At 39.3% G+C, this 20820-nt stretch overlaps 1 protein-coding gene across 2 annotated transcripts in view; it reads right to left on the reverse strand.

The window, feature by feature from the left end:
* The window catches only part of IL1RL1 (interleukin 1 receptor like 1), a 32622-nt gene extending 30868 nt beyond the window's left edge, over positions 1-1754 (reverse strand). For both annotated transcript variants that reach the window (XM_036907401.2, XM_057496889.1), the window contains exon 1: positions 1573-1754. The gene's annotated coding sequence lies outside the window, so the exon portion shown is untranslated. The remainder of the gene's footprint in view (positions 1-1572) is intronic.
* Positions 1755-20820: the final 19066 nt, after the last annotated feature.

Genomic DNA, 20820 nt, shown 5'->3' on the forward strand with positions numbered 1-20820 from the left:
CTTGAGCTAGACCCTATTACATGCGCGCGTGCACACACACACACATAGGTGCACACTGCCCTCTCATGGTTTTAGCAGCACCACTGCTGGGAGATGACTGCATTGTCTCCCGCCCACTACAATGCCTTTGCCCTGGGATATAAATGTCACCCAAAACTCTGGAGACCCTCTCCTTTGCAGCTGTCTGTCTCTGCACTCAGAAAACTGGGCAGTGTGGAGGGGTGAGCAGAGAAGTAAAGACCCCCATACAGTATTTTGAAGGACATAGATGAAGAGTTCTACTGGAAAAGCAGAGATCTGAGGACCAAAGACAGCCCAGGTCTGCTTGAGCTATTGGTCCACATCTCTAAACACAGAAGAATCCAGTTTGGAAAATACTTTGGAACAAATCTCATCATCTAAAAAATATTTTCCAGAACAGAGAGAACCCGATATTCTGCTGGCAATTCTGTAAAGTTCGAATCAGCAACCAAGACAGCCTGTCTGCAGGGCACAGAGATAAGAGGTCCCAGGGCAGCAAAGGAAAAAATCATGACAACAAAGGTTGATATTAAGAGGCGTTTACTGCCAGCTAAGTAAGACACTCCATATTTCACAACCATTTAATCTTTAGAAATCACCCTCTGAGCTTGGTATTAGTACTAATATGCTGTCTTTATAGGTAAGGAATACAAGAATTAAGCAGGTTAGATGAGTTGCCGAGAGTCCTACATCAAATTAGTGTAAGAGCAGGGATTGGATGCAGTTCTGCATAAACCCAGAGCTTTCTGTCTTAGATTCTATACATAAAACATCAGGAACGGGGTAACAATGTCCACACTGAGATTTGGGGGGTGATGACACAAGAACAGTTTAACTCAAGAGATAGTGAAAAAAACTGTTGAAGCTGGGGTTCCCATTTCTCTGCTCGGGAGAAAATCATCAGGAAACGCTGGCACTCTGGGTGGAGCTTTGGGGAACTGCTCTGCCGTGTGTGACCGCGCACACTTCGTCAGGTGAGAGGAATAGAATGGAACCATTGGCCACAGGGGCAACACCAGTGCCCATGGCAGGTGTGACCGCAGGTCAGGTATTTATTCCCTGCCCGCCCCCTGCCTCGCCGCCTGGCCCGCGCCAGCCCACTGCCACATAGTCATCACTCTCATTCCCCACCCGACTCCCTCCTCTTCCTGGCAGCACATTCCTCTCCCTTGGCCCTTGCCAGGCAGCTCATTACTCCCTAAAACCTTTTCCCTTCTCCACCATCCGAGCAGACTCCACCTTTGGATTTTAGTGGATTGTAGTGAGGATGATTCTGGAAAGCCAGCAGTCTTTACGTACACTGTCAAGTCCCCCTCCCTTTCTCACGCTCCACCAGACATTTTCCAACAGCTGAGGCCACAGTTCCACATTATACCAACTAGACTTCCAGGGGCTTTCACCAGTCTCACTTGGTTTTCCCACTGGTAACACTATTTTTTTAATAGACAGAAAACTGATAGCAATTAATATTTTAACTTACATTTTTGTTTTAATTCCCCATTCCCTTTGATATAAAAGTATTTTTGAAATACCCCTCCCAAAGGCACTTACCATCAGCCAGGCACACTTGAGCTCCTTCTTCCTCAACGTCCCACCAAGTGGGTTTATTAACTCTAAAAATCCTATTTCTCTAATAGCTCTCTGCTAGATAGTAGCCTGCTTTCTTTAAAGTCTTCGCATTTTCCTTATCAGTTAAGACAGGAAAAGACTGCTGATAGCTAATACTGATGACCTGTACTGTTAACAAATGGCAGCTTCAGGCTCACCACATTCTCTATTTGAAAGATCTCTGATGAAACTCTACTTCCAATTTTAATGTTATCTCCCTACATGGTCACATTTCATCTTAACGATGTTTTATGTCCCTGTGGGTGACTTTCTCAGTAAAACCTCCCAACTTCATCTAGGTGACAGGTCACTCAGGGCCCTTCGAGTGGGTTGGGAACTAACTTTCTGGAAGCGGTGGCTCTAAGGACAATGGGGCACATTTCTGCAGCACGTTTGACTGTGGGTGCCTCCATGTCAGTGTGTTGAGAACTCTGACACATGCTGGTGCTCAAGTGTATGCCAGGCTCTGTGTGCAGGGGGTCTGTCCATGTCATCGCACACACTCCTCAGAGGCTCAGTGGGGCTCAGAGAGGCTGATGAATTACCTGGCGCAAGGTGACAGCTGCTGCAAGGTAAAGCCAGGATCCAAAGCCCCTGTAACTAGACTCTCCATGTGCCACCAGATGACCTGCCTTGGATGGTTGTAATTCATACAGATTTATGGACATTTGCTGTGTCCAGAATTATTAGAATTCTGGGTAAACCAACTGCAATCATCCCTGTGATTTCTTTTTTCAAAATGTTGGTGAGTTTTGAATAATCAGGGTGTGCCATTTGCCAAAGAAATCTAATATAGTAGAAATGGTATGAGCTTTCAATACAACCTGGTTTTCCTCTCAGTAGCAGTGTGGCAGTGGGCAAATGCCCTAACCACTCTACATCATCTGCACAAAAGGAGTTGTCATCAGTATGAAATGAACAATCTATGGAAGGGGTGAGCCAGAGTCATGAATGCCAGTGGCTTTCTGCCCTATCCCACACTCAATCTATTCTGCCCACCATAATAAACTGAAAAAACAAAACCTCCAACATTTAATTTCCTCTCATTCTTGCTTCCAGACCCAGGTCTCACCACAAGAGCCAAATCACATCTCCTTCTTCATTGGGCCACTGTTCATAAAAGGTGAAAATCTTGAGCAGAATCTAGATACACACCATACAATCTTTATCTGAAACATATTTTTACATGAGGTCACCTGCTATTTCTTCTCCACTGCTAAAGATCTGGTGAAAATACACTTAAATAATGGGCAAAGCAGAACTTATTGATATGCCAACATTGTGTCAGGCACTGTGAGAGATCTAAGAGAAGCAGGACATTCATTCCTGACCTCGAAGAACTTGAACTTTATGGGAAAAAAAAAGTGGGGGCAGGGAGAAAGGTAGCATTATACAAATCTGAAAATTTTGAACTTAAACTAGACAGAAATATGCAACCATCTCAATATGTTTTTAAAATAAGTTAGGTTGTTGAAAGCTATAAAGATGTCTTTATTCAAGAGTGAAATTTTAAATATCTTTCTGGCATGGTTGAGCTGTGGTCCTGTCTTAACTCCAAATCTTTTGATATCCTTTAGCATCATATGAGAGTTAAGGCAGCAGTATTTAGAAACTTGGGCCAACTCTGTTACGGAATTTACCTTTCAAAGCGCTTTCAGCATTGGCAGTTATGTACCTGAGTGTTATGAAGATGGGTAATGGCATTTTTAATGTTTCCATCAATAGTTCAAGATATTCTGTGAAGTCCAGGGAGGCCAGCATCTATTGAGGTCCACCAAGTTTAGTAATAAATAAGGTAATACGTGAAGGAAAATAGAGGGACCTCAGCAGCCATGGGCGGCCTCAGGAAGCTTCTCCTGAATAATCTGTCTATCTGCATGGGCTCTGGAAATTGTGGAATTCAGAGATTCCTGCTGATACTCCCAACTGGCTGGGAGAGACCAGGGATGCCTGGGAGGGAAAAAGCGGGGCCATTTGAGGATCTGTCCAGACCTGAAGGTCTTAAGCTGTGCACCCCAAGTGCGTCCCCAGGCGACGCCCACTGAAAATGACTGTACCCTTGGAAGTGACTCTAAACAAAAGAGCTCCAGATCTGATGGAGGCAGTTCTCCCTGGGAGAACAGCAACATCTCTGACAACTCACCATTTAATGGCATGAAAGGAAAGATCCGAACTGGCCAAACTTGTTCATCTGAAATGAGAACAACAGAGTAGTGCTGCTGGAAGAACAGAGTGTGTGTGTGTGTGTGTGTGTGTGTGTGTGCGCGCGCGCGCGCGCGCATGCACATGTGTGCAGGTCCTTGTGTGCTTGCCCACACGGAAAGGACATCTTAGCTCTGCACCCAAAGCAAAACTAACTTTTAAACATCAAAAATCTCACTGAATCATCAAAACTAAGAAGTTAGCTGTCTTCACTCCTTGGAGAACTAGGAATACTTGGTTCAGACACACCAATTCCACAGCCACACAACATCACAGAGCCCTTCCCGTGGTGTCTGCTAATTCCTGGGACTCATTGTCCTGAGTCCTCTCTGTCTCTGCTTCTGTGCCCAGAACTGCCATCCCTATTCTGCTCGGCAGCAGCCCAGAACTCAGCCCTTCTCCGATTTGCATGAGAAATCCATTTACACTGAACTGTTCTAAAATATGGCACACCTAACTTGAGATTTTCACATCCCGTGGAAGGTCTCACAGCCTCCTGCCATCTGCCTGGGTGCTCTCCTTCCTTCACTCTTGCACCAGCTCATCCATCACCAGTCCTTCCCTCCCAGAGGTGCTCAGGGGCCTTTCACGTCTCCCTGGAGCTGTCCCCACATGGGCACACCCCTCCCCAACCAAGGTGCTAGGCAGCTAGAAAGGATGCAGCCCTTTCAGAAGAAGTTGAGGCTGTAAACTGCTAATTCATTTTTCTCTGTCGCTCTTGCCTTTGTTCACCTTCACCTCCCCATGAGCATCTTTTCCCCCTTCTAGCACCTTCTCACCTATTACATGGTTGCTACAACCCATCAAATATGTGGATAAATAAGACATGTTTCTTTACTCTCCCAAGGAGTAGAGTTTCTTGAAAAGTGGAAAAGCTTGCTAAGTACAAATGCCTCAGTAATTTAGAGGGACTAATGCCTCCTGCTAGCAAGCCCCATGTGTGAGCTTGGAGGGAACTCCTCCAGTGCCCATCGAGTCCTCAGAGATGACAACTTCTGACCAACAGGTTAACTGCAACTGCATGGAAGATCCTGCAGTAGAGCCATTCAGCTAAGGCGCTCCCAGATTCCCGACCCTCAGAAAATCTACCACGTTAGAGTACTTTGTTAGACAGCGATACACAACCATAAGACAGCTAATAGTTGATAAGAATATGTCTGTAACTATTTGTCCTGTGGGTCTATCAACAAGGAGATAGAAGTCAGGAGTCATTGCAGACTTGGATCTGACCAGAAATGACTTGGATTTCCATGGGGGTTTTGCATTGTATTTCCCTTACAAAGTAGTCAAAAATTCAATTTCTGCTGCTTAATAGACTTTTTGCTATCTGTGTTGTCAGGAAGCCACTTCTGCTGTATCTCTTGGGTGTCCATTATCAGAGGAAGCTTCCTATCTTAGAGATTGTTCCACAGTTCTTAAAAGCACACCTTCCCTAGTCGAATCAGATGAAGCATCCACTTTTCTGCATATTTTTTCTATATATTCAACCAATCATTGTCCATGTATCAGAGGGAAACAAGTTGATTTTATCATAGAAAACAACATTGCATCATGCTGCCCTTGAAGTCAACACTGGTCCTCAGTGGACTCTGAGAGGCCTCATGGGGTCAGGCTTCTATGGACAGTGAGATGACTCATATGTAGCCACCAAGAGCACAGTAAGCAGGCAGCAGAAGTCGCAATAGGAAAGACCAGGGTCGGCAAGAGTGGTGGGTGGGAGCCAGGGCTGGGCCTTGGGCAGGGGGCCTGTGACCTGGAGCAGGCTTTGGCTTGATCAGAAATGTTCTCATCATGACATGATGCCTTTGTTCCCTGGAATTTCAAACAGACACTTTGGCTTCTAACACAGCAAGAGTGTGAGAGGAAAATGTGATCTGTGTGTTATGTTCTCAGTACTTCCCCTGTGTGTCAACCTTTATTCTCTGTCTCAATCACATCCCTTGCCTTCCAACATTGTAGGTGCATCAGAGGAAAGGCCGACCTGTAGGTCAGAGTCTCATTCTTTCCTCCTATTTAAATAAATTTCAACACTTTCCTTCATGGTCTTAGGTCTTCTAAAACCTAGAAATCCAGAAGCTTCCATCTGGGTCCAGTTAAAATTTAAACATGGTCTTCATTTGTTCAACTTCTCCAATCGTGTAAATATTCATGGTAGGTTATCTTCTGAGATCAAGTCCAGATATTTTTAAGGACTCCACGAAAATTTAGACTTCAGAAGGAAAGAGGATTGTGGAAAGAAATAGATTTCACAGAGCCCACACACACACATTTTCAGGAGGTCACTTAAGTCACCCACTTAAAATTGTTTTCCTTCAAGATCCTGTCCAATTCTCCCTAAGTCAATTTCCCTAGCTAACAACACATTTTGTTTAAAAACAATTTATTTGCCAATATACATCTGTAATATGTAGAGCATACTCTCTAACAGGGCCTGCCCTCGAGTCTGAAGCATGGAGCAGCAGAATATAGGGGGACTGGAACCATTCTGAATTCATGTATTTCTGACTATGCAAGAAATGTTCAGTGAAGAAATGCTGAGTATTTCTGAGGATTATCCCAATACTCAGAGAAGAGATATAAAATAAAACAAGTAAATGGAGTCTAGAATGTTATTTTCTAGAGGAGAAGATTCAATCATAAACATGATAATGAATTTTTTTGGACTTTGATGAGATAATTCTAAAATTAAACTGAAGAACAAATAAAAATAACAAAACTAACTTTGTATTGTCTGTGTAGCCAGGCACTGGTTCCATCCACCATAATCATCATTATGATAAAATTATAAGGAATATTATTACCCCTACTTTCCAGAAAAGGAAACTGGACCTTAGAGAAGTAATAAGTGTACTAGGTGACCCTGCCAGTCAGCTGGAGAGCCAGAATTTGAACCCAAGTTCTTTGAAGCAAAACCTGTCCTGTGCCCATTAACTGCACAGCTTCTTAACTTTCCAGGGAGACCAGTCAGAGAAGTGTTAAAAAAATAATTAAAGGTTAAAGGAATGTGCGGTTTATCTTTGTAGATATTCTTTCTTGAGTCTATTATTGTCCAATAAGGTTTCAGTATTTAAAATAACATGGACTAACCATAGGGAGAGACAGAGAGCACAGTGAAACAGAATAAGAAATCTAGAAGCAGATCTAAGCATTCATAAGAATTTATCACAAGATGATAAAGAAACAGCACATCAAGTCCAGGGGGAAGAATAGTTTTAAATAAGAGATATTAAAACCATTTTAGATGGATTTAAGAATTACAAATGATTTAATATAAACATTATATACTATTTTATAATCAACCGAGAAAAATAAAGTCTATTGATGAAAAAGTTTTATTCCAAATGGATTAGAGGTTGAAAAGTAAAAAAAAAAAAAGTAAAACTGCAAACAAACACAATAAAATATTTATTTAGTTATGAATATTGGCTTTCCAAGCATAATGGTAAAGGTAGAAACCATAATGGCAAGATCAAGTCTAGTCAGTTACATCTGAATATATCATAAACAGGCAGGAGGTAAAGAGTGGGGAAATATTTGAAAAATATATACAGTTGAGGCCTGAACAACATGGATTTGAACTGCACAGATCCACTCATACATGCTTTTTTCAATAAATATGTTGGAAATTTTTTTGGAAGTTTGTGACAATTTGGGAAAAACTCACCAACTATGTAATCTAGAAATATTGAAAAAAATTAAGGAAAAGGTGCATAAAACACATGTAGATACTCATCTATCTTACCATTTACTACTATGAAATCAATAGTAGGCTATTAGTAATTAAGTTTTGGGAGAGTCAAAAGATATATACAAATTTTTAACTACATGGGATCAGTGCCCCTAACCTCTGTGTTGTTCAAGGTCAACTGTATATTTATGTGTGTTTATGTGTAGCTTATGTATATAATTTTTATATATATATATATATATATATATATATATATATACACACACACACATATATACACTTTCTGAGTTAACATGTTCTGTAAATCAGTAACAGAAAATATAATTTGTAAAAAAGGTAAGAAATATTCCAAAAAGACAGCATAGAACTGTTCAACAAGTCCATTCAAATATTATGCATCAATAGTAATTAAGAAATACAAATTAAAATTAATATAATTTTTACTTATCCAATTTGTAAAAAGCTTTACAAAAGTATAATATCAGCTGCTGGCCAGAAATGTAGGGATGTAATGGATACATAAACTGGTAAAACCTTTCCAGAAGATAATTTGGAATTTAAATCAAAATAGTCTTTAACTTAGAATTTGTCTTCTGTTAATATATTTGAGAAAATCATGGATGCTCAAAAATATTTAGCTTCTCATAGGTAAGTCTGTGGAGGATAGTGGGGAAAAAAACTAAATATACAAATTAAACAATTGGTTAATCTGTGATACAGATCAGCTCAGGCTTATGAGGAGATTATCTGAAGCCAAAGAAACACATCCAGAGTGGAACTGATAGAACTCATGGGTCACCAGACAGACTTCTGAGAAAGGCTTGTCTCCGTGGTACTGCATGTATATTAGTCTTCTACTAAAAACTGTTCTGGTTACACCTAGAAAGCTTAAAAGGAGACCCAAAAGGACCAAACTGTTTCAGCAGAACTTAGTGATCCAGGGTGTAGCTAAAGAAAAGTTGCAGCCATACAAAAATAACCAGTCTCCAGCAAGTTGAAGTTACTACTGTCCAACACCCAATCAAAATTCATCAAGCATGCCAAGGAGCTGGCACCTACTACCCTTAATGAAAAGAAAGGATAATCAGTTGAAACGGACCTGGAACTGACATAGTTGATAGAGTTAATAGAAAAGAACATGAAAGCAGCTAGTGTATCAGGATTCCGTATATTTCCAAAAGCTACATGAAAGTTTGAATATGTTAAATAGAGACAAAATGGATATAAAAATGACCCGCAGAGATCTACAGATAAAGATAGAGGATAATGAGTTATGGGAAAAATTTCAAGTCATCTTATATAACTGTAATTTAAGTCCTTGAAAGAGAGGAACTAGAAAGGGGACAGAAAAGCTACTTAAAGAAATAATGGCCCAAAATATCAATTTGATGAAAATTATAAAAGCCCCCAAGTCAAAGAAGCTCAGTGAAACCCAGGCATTAAAAACAATGAAAACTGCTCCAAGGCACGCCACAAACAAAATCCCTCAAAGCCAGTAATAAAGAGAAATTCTTGAAAGTCAGAGGGGGAAAAAAATCATTAATACCAAACAGCAAAGATAAAGATTCTATCATATTTCTCACCAGAAACAATGCAAGTAAAAGACAGTGAAACAAAAAATTGTAAAATACTAAAAGAAAAAGTCACCTTAGACTTCTTTACCTAATAAAAATATTGTTCGTAAATTAATGAGAAATACTTTTTCAGACATGTAAGAGCTAGAAAAAAAAAAAGGAAAATTACCAACAGAAAAATATTATGAGACATTTTAAAGAAAAATCTTTCAAACAGAAAGAAATGATATCAGATAGAAACTGAATCTATGTGAAGGAATGCAGAGCCCCAAAAAGCTAACTCTGTGGGTTAATATGAAGATTTTTATTTCTTGCCATTCAAGTCATTTAAAACATCAGTGAGTGCTTAAATCAAAAGTCATTACAATGTAATGTGTGGTTTATAATAATATATGAACACAATAGCACCAAAGCCAGCAGAGGACTGGAAGTATACTGCTGTCAATCTCTCAGACTTCAGTGAATTGCTAAAATTACTTAAAAGTGAACTGTGCTATCTAAAGATGTATAGCATGAACCCTAAAGAAACCACTAAAATAACACAACAGTTATAGTCAATGGACTTATAAAGGAGGAAAACTGATATCATAAAAATATGCAATTAACCCAAAACAAGTCAGGAAGAGGAGAAAAGAGAAACAAGCAACAAATGGCTCAAATAGAAAACAAATAGCAAAATGAGAGTTTTAAACCCAACCATATCAATAACCACATTCAGTGGAAATGGTCTGAACACACCAACTGAAAAGCAGAGATTATCAGATTGGATTAAAAAAGCCCACCAATATGTTGCCTATACAAATTCAGCTTTAAATATGATACAAATGGGTTAAAAGTAAAAGGAAGAAAAAAGATATGACTTATTAATACTAATCAAAACATAGCTGGGATGTCTGTATTTAGACCAAAGTAGATTTTAGAGCAAAGGATTATTAGTAGGAAAAAAGAATTCCATTTCATGATGATGATGGAGTCAATTTATCAAGAAAATATGACAACCCTAGAAGTTTATGCTTCTAACAATGGATCTTCAAAATACATGAAGGAAAATCTGATAAAACTGCAAGGACAAATAGATAAATCCTGAATTAGGGTCAGAGATTCACATATCCCTATTTCAGTAATTGATAGAGTAAATAAGCAGACTGTCAGTAAGGACAGAAAAAACTTGAAAAATGTTAATTTGACCTAATTGACACTCAAAGCACTCTGTATCCAATACTAAGTACTAAATACTCATTCTTCTCAAATGCATGGGTCGTTTACTATGAGAGACCATATTTCTGTCCCTGAAACAAGTCTCAATAAGTGAAGGAAGTTTCAAGGCATATGAAGAAAATATGTTAATCTGACAATGGAATTAAATCAGAAATCAACAACAGAAAGGTATCTAGAAAACCCTCAAATGTCTGGAAATTAAATAAGGCATTTCTAAATAACCCCTGGGTTGAAGAAGAAATTGAATGAGAAATCAGAAAACATTATGACTGAGTGGAAGCAAAACCACAACATATCAAAATTTGGGAACTGCAGCTCAAATAGTACTTAGAGGAACATTTACAACAATAAATGCTTATGCTAGAAAAGAATAAAGACCACAAATCAGTGTTCTTGGCTACCACCTTAAGAAACTAGGACAAGAAGAGAAAGGAGACACAAAGGAAGCAGAAGAAAGGGAATAATATAAGTCAATGGGGAAACAATGAAATAGAACACGGAAAAACAATAGAGAAAAATCAACAAAACCAAAAGCTGGCATGTTGAGAAGATGAATCAAGCTGATAAATCTCCAGCCACGTTCACTGGAGGAGAAAAGAAAGACACACTCACATCAGGAATGAGAAAGCTGATACCACTAAGTTTCTAGTTAATAAAAAGATACTGTGAGCAGTAAAAATATTAAAATAATGAAAAATGAGCAACAGAAATGACATACTGACCCCTGAGACAACCTGGATGAATTTCAAAATAAAGTTTGCTGAATGAAAGAAGTTAGATGGAGAGAGTACATGCTGTATAATTTCATGGATATAAAATTCTAGAAAATGCACTCGTTTACAGTGACCAAAAAAGATCAGTTGACACCTAGGAGTGGAATGGGAGTAGCAAGAGGGAGAGATTTCAGAAAGACATGTGGAAATTTTGGGGGGTAATGAATATGTTCATTATTTTGATTATGATGATGGTTTCACAGTTCTATACATACATCAAAACTTATCAGATTATACAACACTAACATGTGCAATCTATTATATGTCATTTATACTTTCATAAAGCTATAGAAAAGCAGGTTTCAAGGGGAATATAGGTTATGATCCCAAATTTATAACAACATGCATACCTGCAAGTGAATATGTGCACAAATCTTTACACACATATACACGTACACCATAGAAATTTTCTAGGGAAGAAGAACTCTGAAATCTTGACAATGGTTATCTGTATAAGTAGGATTGCAAATGATTTTGGTTTTCCTCTTTCCTACAATGAAACGTATTATTTGTGAACATATGATATATTTCTGACTTTAATTTGTGAATATTTTATCATGTTTACATTTCTATTTATTATGCATACACAATAGTGGTCATATCAACACACTAGTCTCCAGCCTGGGAAAATAGACCTCTATTACTACAAATGCAGATCCTAAAACATAGACAAATCCAAAAGTTTGTGCTGTTAAAAAGGATATAGCCCTAGGTCAAGGGTATCCCAAGAGTTAGCAAGTGATTCAAGACCAAATACTGTATAAAAAAAGATAACCCGCAGATATCCCTATTTACATCAGGAGTGTTCTTTCCTGTATTCTCATGCACACACACAGCCACACACACACATTTTTAAGATATTCTCAATGAGGAAGTATTGGCAAGTTTCCGAATTCTGGCTCTCAAATGTGTAAGGTCCACAGAAGAACATGTCCCAGATAAACATAAGATATTGTTCAACACTTCTTATAATTGAGGCAAAATGCATTTAACCTAATTCAGACAAAGAATCTTCAGATTTTAAAAACTCAGGAAGAGGAAATTATGACAAAATATTTGCCTCAGTAACAGCATGTGAGATCTACTATCTCTCATTGTGGAAAAAATCTTCTCTGGTAACCTTCTGTAATGATTTTTAACAATTTTACAAACTATGTTCTCCAGTTTCTTCATGCAATTTAAACCTGATTGCCAGTGGTCAATCACCTCCATTCCACATTGTCCAAAACCCAGGATGAACATGGATCCTGGTTACTCAATCTGTACTAAGATGATCCATGAGCCAACATGCCCTTTCTCATATATTGTGTCTTGCCTGAGTATTTCAGCCCCCAGCAAGTTCACTATGGATTCAGTGATACCAAGAAATGACAATGGAACATTCTTGGGGTAAAAGGGTTTAAACCCAGCTTTATTCTCATAAAGCTATAAAAAAGCAGGTTTCAAGGGGAATATAGGTTATGATCCCAAATTTATAATAACATGCATACCTGCAAGTGAATATGTATCACATCCCAACACACATACTGAACTAGGTGCAGAATCCTAATCAGTACCAGAATATTTTACTACCAAACTGGTAAAGATCAGAAAAATTTGTAATGTGCAGTTTCTGAGTAAAGGAATTAACTTTGCAGGACCCATAGTTGGTTGGAAGGCCAAATCAGAGAGGAAGCCTTGTGTATCCTCCACTGAAGCCCCCATCACCCTAATGACATAGGTAAGAGAACTTCAGCTCCTCCATACCACTCCTTTCACACCTGATGCCAAAAGGTCAGCTGTGAAAATGAAACAAGAGATTTTGAACACTGTTTCAAAAAGCCTGACAAAAAATCAACACAGCACTTTTAGAAACTCCACTTAAGTGCTATCAGATAACCTTCTTGGTAAAATGGATTGTATCAGTTAGCTTTTGCTCAAAATACCCAGTAGAAGTCAACATTGAGAAAACAGAGTAGATATCTCAAACAGAAGATAATATAAAGAATATCTACACCCAATTCTATCACTTCACAATGGAGCCTGGTAATGCAATAGATTATGTCCAAGATCATGCAGCTAATTTGCAGAGACCCAGCAATGCTCCTGAGCAGGGGTGCCTTACTCAAAACAGTTGACACATGTCTTCTGATCTCTTTTCTCCCCAGGACCACTGTCCCACCCAGGGACCTCCTAACTATTTAATCTGGAGGAAGTCACCTAAATTATATAAGTCAGAGATGCCTCATCTGTAAAAAAGGGACCGTACCAAGTTGTTGGATAGTATAAATAAGATAGTAATGTGAAAAAAGCTAGCATGATGTCTGGCAATAGCAGACCCTTAATAACTGCTAGTTACCATTCTATCCCTAAAAACATTATTCCCTAATGACTGTAGACTAACCACTTTGGAGCATAGATTGTACTGGTTAAGTTAGTAATTACATATACTCCCTCTGTAAGACAAATAAGAAAAATTGGGAGAGCTGAAGACATAATTCATGATGGAAGTCCATATGATGGGGCTTTGGGAAGGACTAAATCACTTCTTGCTGTCCTCTACAGTCATAGCACATGGATAGCACTCTTTGCCTACAGCCAGGAAAAGTCCTGCTTCGTCTACAGGCTATCTTTATCCTGATGATTAAACAGCAGCAGAATAAAATTTTAAACTAAAGATTTCTGTAGAGAGAGCTGTTAGATTATCTATAAAGGAAATGCCAACATTCTTGGCTAACCTTTTTATGACAAGCATCTGGCATCTATATCAAAAGTCCAGTACAAACAGTATATGTTCTCCGCTAGATGGGCCACAATGTGGGATGAATAGCAAACTAGTTCCAACCTTAATAATGAGGACCACGTCCCCCAAGAATGACAGAGCAGCAAGATGGAAGGCACGCAGGATTTTGAGTGACTTTGTGGAGCAGCTCCATGCCCAGCGCACCTGGTTACCTATATGCACTTACGTGAGAGATGAATACTTGTGTGTCTTGTTTGGGCCCCTCTGTTTTTGGTCTCATTTTTCCACACTGACTAGTGCAAAAGACATCATGTTAATACAGAGTGATTAAGCGACGCTGATTGGGCCAAGCATTAGTGAGTAGAGCTGGCCTCAGGAATGCGTACATTCTCCTCCATAGTCACACATGCGAGAGAAGATGTTAAGGACAGAGATAAAGATCATAAAAAGGAATTAAAACTACTTTTAAATCTCTCCTTTTCAGTCTGTTCTTTTTTCCAACATGCTTTCTGATCTCCTATTATTTACCAGAATCTCTGCTTGGTGACTTCACAGATTATCTCATTTAATCCTCACCACCAATCTCTGTTTCTTTGGCTTATAACACCCCAGACATCATTCTGCAGAGGGGGCTGCTTTCCTCATCTTGCTTTCTCAGAGCACAGCATCTTGACTCTGTGTTGTAAATATCTATCTGACAATACTAAGTATGTGTAGCATTTGGGCTTCTCTAGCTTAGGACATTAACAGGGATTTGTTAACAAAATCTGAAAGCACATGCTGAAATGAGAAGTACATGCAATTTATCTTGTATATTTTTATACAATTTGTCAATAGAATGACCTTGGATCTGCAGCCACATATCAGGGCATATCCATGACATGTACATCCAGAAGTAACAGGGTCACTTCTTAAAATATCCATTAAGAGTTCTGAGATGCTAAGAATGTAGGACCCATGTTGAGCTCATTGGTAGTTAGACCTGGGCAGGAAGTACACACTATGTAATGATAATCATAACCAAACTGTAATTTTTTGTGTGTGTTAAGGAATCTGCATGTTTGAAATTATGTACAGAGGAGTAGTGTCTGAGGAATTGACCTATTAGAATGGCAGCCCTATAACTCAATTTTAGAAGGTATAATTGAGCAATTGATTTAGACTTACAATTTTAAGTAGAATCCTTATTAAGTTATATATAGCACTGGAAGTTCTAAGAGAACTTAAGTGTATAAAAATTAATTCACCACTTAGGAAGGTTTTAGTCAAAGTACTTAAGAAAGAAAATTAAATACATTAAACTTATAAATACAGTTTAAAAATATTTCAAGATATTTAGTTTACTAAATTTGCAAATAGGATCATCCAGTATTAAAACTTTTTAAAATGTGCTAGACTTATAAATGGCATAAAGTGATTGATAAGGTGAATTTCCATCCATAATAAACTAGATTTTTAAATTTCTAACTTTGATAAATTAAATATTAGTTTTAAAACTGAAATATTACTTTCTGTCCTGAAACTTTCCTCAACGCACTCTTAAAAATCTCATTTGACAGAGCTGTAAAACTCACACATGGGGTCTGTCTGCTGGCCTTATCACTAAAAATACAGAGATACACCCAAGTCGCCAGCATTTGCCACCAGGGTCGCTCGGCAACGCCTCCTCGTTCCTTTAAAGCGGTTGCTACTAGTCACATTGACGAGTCTGCCATTGCTGACCCTGGGAAAACTTATATCCACTGTACTACTGAGGGGATGCTACTCACGTTCACAGCAGAGACCTGCTCTGACAACCGTTCTCTTAGGATCACTGCAAAGAGAGATTTGAAAGCTCTTTTGATTAAAAAGTGCCTCTTTCTGATGGACTCTATCACAGCGTCAAGTGGCAGCACATTGCACTTGGCATATCACACTCCCCATGCCAGTACTTCTGACAAGTAGTTAAACTGTTCAGACTCATCTGGCTTAGAAACCCTCCACCCGCCATCTGGTGGGTTACACTGCCTCAACCCAACCCTCTTTCTTGAGAGAAATCACTCCTCTTCCTGGCTCTCTTTCTTCCTCTCTGCCTCTTCCCACATCCCTTCCTTCGGGCATCTTTTCCTCTCTCCCCTTCTGACCTCTTTGGTGTCCCTTCTCTCCACACCCATACCTGCCAGCGGGGCTGCCAGGCTCCTCTTCAAGCCCCACTCTCTTTTCCTAGCTGACAAAAACTGCTGTCCCTGCTCCCAATCAAGATAAACTTTCCTAATAGAAACAGACATTTCTTTCTCAACATAAACCAGATATATTCAACAAATCTAGCTGGATGTTCACAAACACTGGGAATACTACCTCTTGTGGAGCAGAAGATGCCTGAAGCTTAGGTGTGGCGGCACACAGACCGTGCCGATGGAGGACAGGTCTGCAGAAGGCTTTACAAGGTCAGCTATGAAGTCAGAGGCTGTTACAAAGCACCAGAAAGTCAGAATTGAAATGAGGGGATATGGGTTCGGGTCCTAGCTCTGCCACTTACTTGAGTTAAGCAGCTTTCTGAAACTAAATCTGGGAAATACAGATACGATGGTCCTAATATGATTGTTGGGGGGGTTTAGTGAGACTCTATGAAGAGTTACACAGCCATGAGGTGTGGATCTTTTCTCATTGACCTATTATTAGGCCCAGATTCTCTTTAAAAGAGTTCTAAATCCATAAAGGATGTTGCATTATTATTAATTATTATTACTATTACTATTACTAATGTGTGTAGTAGAGAAGCCTTTACAATGTAAACTCGATGGTCAAGAGAACATCTACTCAGTCATTTGAAGAGCACATAGCATTCTTCACAAGGGCCTGTTTCTTCCTAGCCCTCTGCCATGTGATGTAATTTGAGAGGACCTGGGGAGACCCCCACCACCACCACCATCACTAATGCGTCATTCCTTTGAGTTTTGTGTGTGCCCCTGATGAGATGTAACTCGATATGGGAGACTGAACACAATTGTTTCCATTAGTCACTCACATTCTAGTATGATTCGATATGGTTTCCTTTAAAGCCCTGCCCAGCACACAGCTGAGAGGGGTTTTAGCTGAAATGGGTTCCTAGAGCAACATTTCTCAATGTGTGTTTCCCAGCCCAAATGAACTAGGGTTGCCTGGGATTATCTGTAAAAAGGAGTTTCCTGGTAAACTTCTACTTCACTAAGTTGCTTCAAACCTGTCCCATTCTTACATTGCCAGGGTGAAAACAGTCCTGTCAGATACAAATGGAAATCATGACCCTACGAGATAACAGACTTCAAACTGAAACGTTAATTTGAGAAAAAAGCTCTGAGATGAAACAAACTTCCTCTTCATAAATTCTCAGCCTTTCTACCCATGCTGCTTAATTGGGAAGCACACTCATTTCCCCCTGTTCCCCGGAGTGGTGGTTAAACGGGGCTACAGGGGGATTAGGGTCCCAGGTACTATAGACATAACAGACTTCCATTTCTGGAAAGTGTCAGCTGCACAGCACTTGGTATCCTAGGCCCTCAAAGCTAGTTCTCCCTGAGCAAAGGTCACTCACAAACTAATGGAGGCTCTTTCACTGACTCTGGAGCCAAAGTTTCCCTGTGCCCTCAATGAACCTGTTTGAATGCAGGCCAGGGGATAAGCTTAAGAAGTGATTTCAGAATCAGTCTCTTTGTTATTGATTCCCACCTGGACCACTTGACAGGCTTCTCCCAAGGTGATTCCTGCCTCAACCATTCCAAGCTTAGGGCTAGATGAGAAGAGGTCTGAGGATTTAATGCAGGGAGGTGATTTTTGTTGATCATAAGGTTTGTTCCCATAGAATTATAGCTGCATAATGGAAAATGGGAAGAAGCTCTTCTGAAAGGAAGGTGGAAAGAGACCCAAGGCTCTCATTCTAGTCTCCAATGTCCTCGATGTGGTCAACTTGAGTGAGGGATCTGTCATACCTCTCCTCTGATTTTGCTGCTATGGGCACTTTTAATCACTCTGCCTCTGTAATCCTTCTTTACTAAAGAACGTAATTCTATGTTTACATTTTAAATATCTCAAACACTTCTCAGGAAACTCTTCTGTGTTTCATTTTGTTGATTATCTTCCTCTCCTGACCACTTACCCAGACTCAGTCACAGCCCCGTGTCCATTACCTCCATGGAAGGTCTCTCCACAGCCCTGCGGTCCCCTCTCACAGCCTCACTTACCTTGTGCTTTCACACCTGCCTGGTAGATGGCTTCCCAGATACACATCTCCATCCCAGGTGTTTCTTATTCTGCTCAGGCTTTTATTTCTGACTGTTTTGAAAGCCAAATGCAGATGAGTTTGTTGCTGAAGAACAATTTTCCAAAGTAAGTCAGACCATTTCTATAACTCTCCTTGCCATTGCTCTTCTCTCTTCCTAGTTCCCTATATTTCAGATTCTGATGTCATCTTCTAATTCTTGCTACCTCCCTGCTTCCTGAACTCATCCCCGCCTTCCTGCCTCATGTGCACATACGTCCAGGGCAGGCTCCTACACCCCCTGGATTCCCATTCATCTCCATCTGTATCACAATGCCCCAGATCCAATGTTACACATGCAGGGCTCTAAGAGCCACACATCAGACTCGCTGTCAGTTTTTCAAACTCATCCTCTTAACATGTTACTATACTGTAATGTGATTGGCTGATCGAAACAGAAAGGGGAAGACTGTAAAAAACTAGGAACAACCAATAGATTCCAACTTGTTGTCAGCTCTGATCCACTGGCAGTGGTTCCCTGGAGTACGATCTCCAGAAGGATTCTGAAACACCATCCAGATTCAGTGCAAGGGTTTCATGATGGATTGATTGGTGCTATTTGCTGTAAATTAAAAGTAGAATTAGTAGCCGAAGTTGCAGGCCAAATGCAATCCTTATTTAAGAGCTTTGGACTAAATGTAAGTAGGCCTGTGTTTTAATCGCAATAAACGTTTAGGGATATTCCATACAAACTCCAACAATTCTGTGAAATATGATTTTGCTAATATATATTAGAAGGTTAATATGGTTCAACTTTTGCTCTTTTTCTACTTTTAGGTTATAAGTTTGTGTCCTTTATATAGCTACAGTTACCTTTTAGAGAACTATTTGTTACAAAGAGCTCTTAAAAGGAATGCCTGATCCAAAAACATTTAATCTATGGGTTATTTAAGACCTACCAGTACCTCCTTCTTCTATTGAGGAGATACGGTTTTTGTCTTTCATTCTATTAATGTGATGTGTCACATTTATTGATTTGCATATATTGAACCATTCTTGCATTCCAGGGATAAATCTCACTGTATCATGGTGTACAGTCCCCTTAATGTACTGTTGAAATTTAGTCTGCTAATATTTTGTTGAGAATTTTGCATTTATATTCATCAGGTATGTTGGCCTATAGTTTTCTTGTAGCATCCTTGCCTGGCTTTGGTACCAGGTAATGCTGGCCTTGTGAAATGAATTTGAGCAGTTTCCTGCTTTTCAGTTTTTTGGAAGAATTTGAGAAGTTTTGGTGTTAATTCTTCTTTTAGGGTTTAGCAGAATTTACCAATGACACCATCTGATCTCAGGCTTTTTTTGTTGGAAGATTTTGATTTTACCTATTCAATCTCCTTACTTATTATTGGCTAGTTCAGATTGTCTATTTTCTCATGATTCAGTCTTGGTAGGGTGTATATTTCTAGAAACTCATCTGTTTCTTCTAGGTTATCCAATTTTCTGGCATATAACTGTTCATAGCACTCTCTCTTGTGATCCTTCCCATTTCTGCTCTATCAGTTATAATGACTCTTCTTTCATTTCTAATTTTATTTATTTGCATCTTTTTTTAGTCTAGCTAAAGGTTTGCCTATTTTATCTTTAAAAAAAATCAGCTTAGTTCTGATCTCAATTTACATTTTTTATATTGTGCAGCCATTACAAAATTATTGCAGCTATAGCTATTTTGTCCTTTCACGTTTATATGAGGGTTAAGTGATTAACATGCCATCATTTTAGAGTGTTCAGATTTTGACTCTATTACCTGCCTTTACCAGTGTGTTTTATAGTTGTTTTCATGTTACTACTTACCATCCTTTCATTTCATCTTGAAGAATTCCTTTTTGTATTTCTTGTAAGGCAGGTCTAGGAGCGATGAACTTGCTCAGCTTTTGCTTGCCTGGAAAAATCTTTCTTTCTCCTCCATCTCTGAACAACACCTTTGTCAGGCACAGTATTCTTGGTGGGCAGTTTTTTTCCTTTCAGCACTTTGAGTATATCATCGCACTCTGTCCTAGCATGAAAGATTTCTGCTGAGAAATCCACTGATAGCTTTGCATTTAAGGAATTTTTTCTTGTGCTGCTTTTAAAAGTCTCTTTATCTGTGATTTTAGACTGTTTTATTTTCACCTGTCTAACAACAGAAAATATTACTTAAAAATCTGTAAACTTTGAGGAGGGGGGTCAATGAATTTCATGAACTTGGATGTCTAAATATCTACCCAAATTTGGGAAACTCTCAGTCACTATTTCTTTAAATAAACTGTCTGGCCCTTTCTCCCTCCCTTCTCGTGGAATCCAGTGGAGTACAGATTGTTTCTCTTGATGGTATTCCATAGTTCCCATAGGCTTTATTCATTCTTTTTCATTCCTTTTTCTATGCTATGGACAATTTCGTTTTGTTCTAGATAATTTTTAACCGAATAATTTTAAATAACCTATCTTCTACGTCACAGATTCTTTCTTCTGCTTGATAAAGTCTGATGTTGATGGTGCTGTCTACTGCATTTTTTCATTTTATTGTGTCTTTCAGCTCCAGAAATTATTTGGTTCTCTTTTTATGTGTGAGTGAGGCAGGTACAAGGTGTATTGGGGTACGAGGTGTATGAGGGGATCTGTTGGTGAGCAGCTTCTAGACAGGCTTCCTGATGGAGCCTGCAGGTGCTTAGCAGAGTCCTTGTCCCTTTGGTGTCCTCTGAGGGCCCTGGCTGCTGTTCCCCCAGCTGCTGCCTATTCCCCAATCATGGAGCACATCTCAG

The sequence above is a fragment of the Manis pentadactyla genome, chromosome 2, assembly GCF_030020395.1.
Source record: "Manis pentadactyla isolate mManPen7 chromosome 2, mManPen7.hap1, whole genome shotgun sequence".
NCBI lineage: Eukaryota > Metazoa > Chordata > Mammalia > Pholidota > Manidae > Manis > Manis pentadactyla.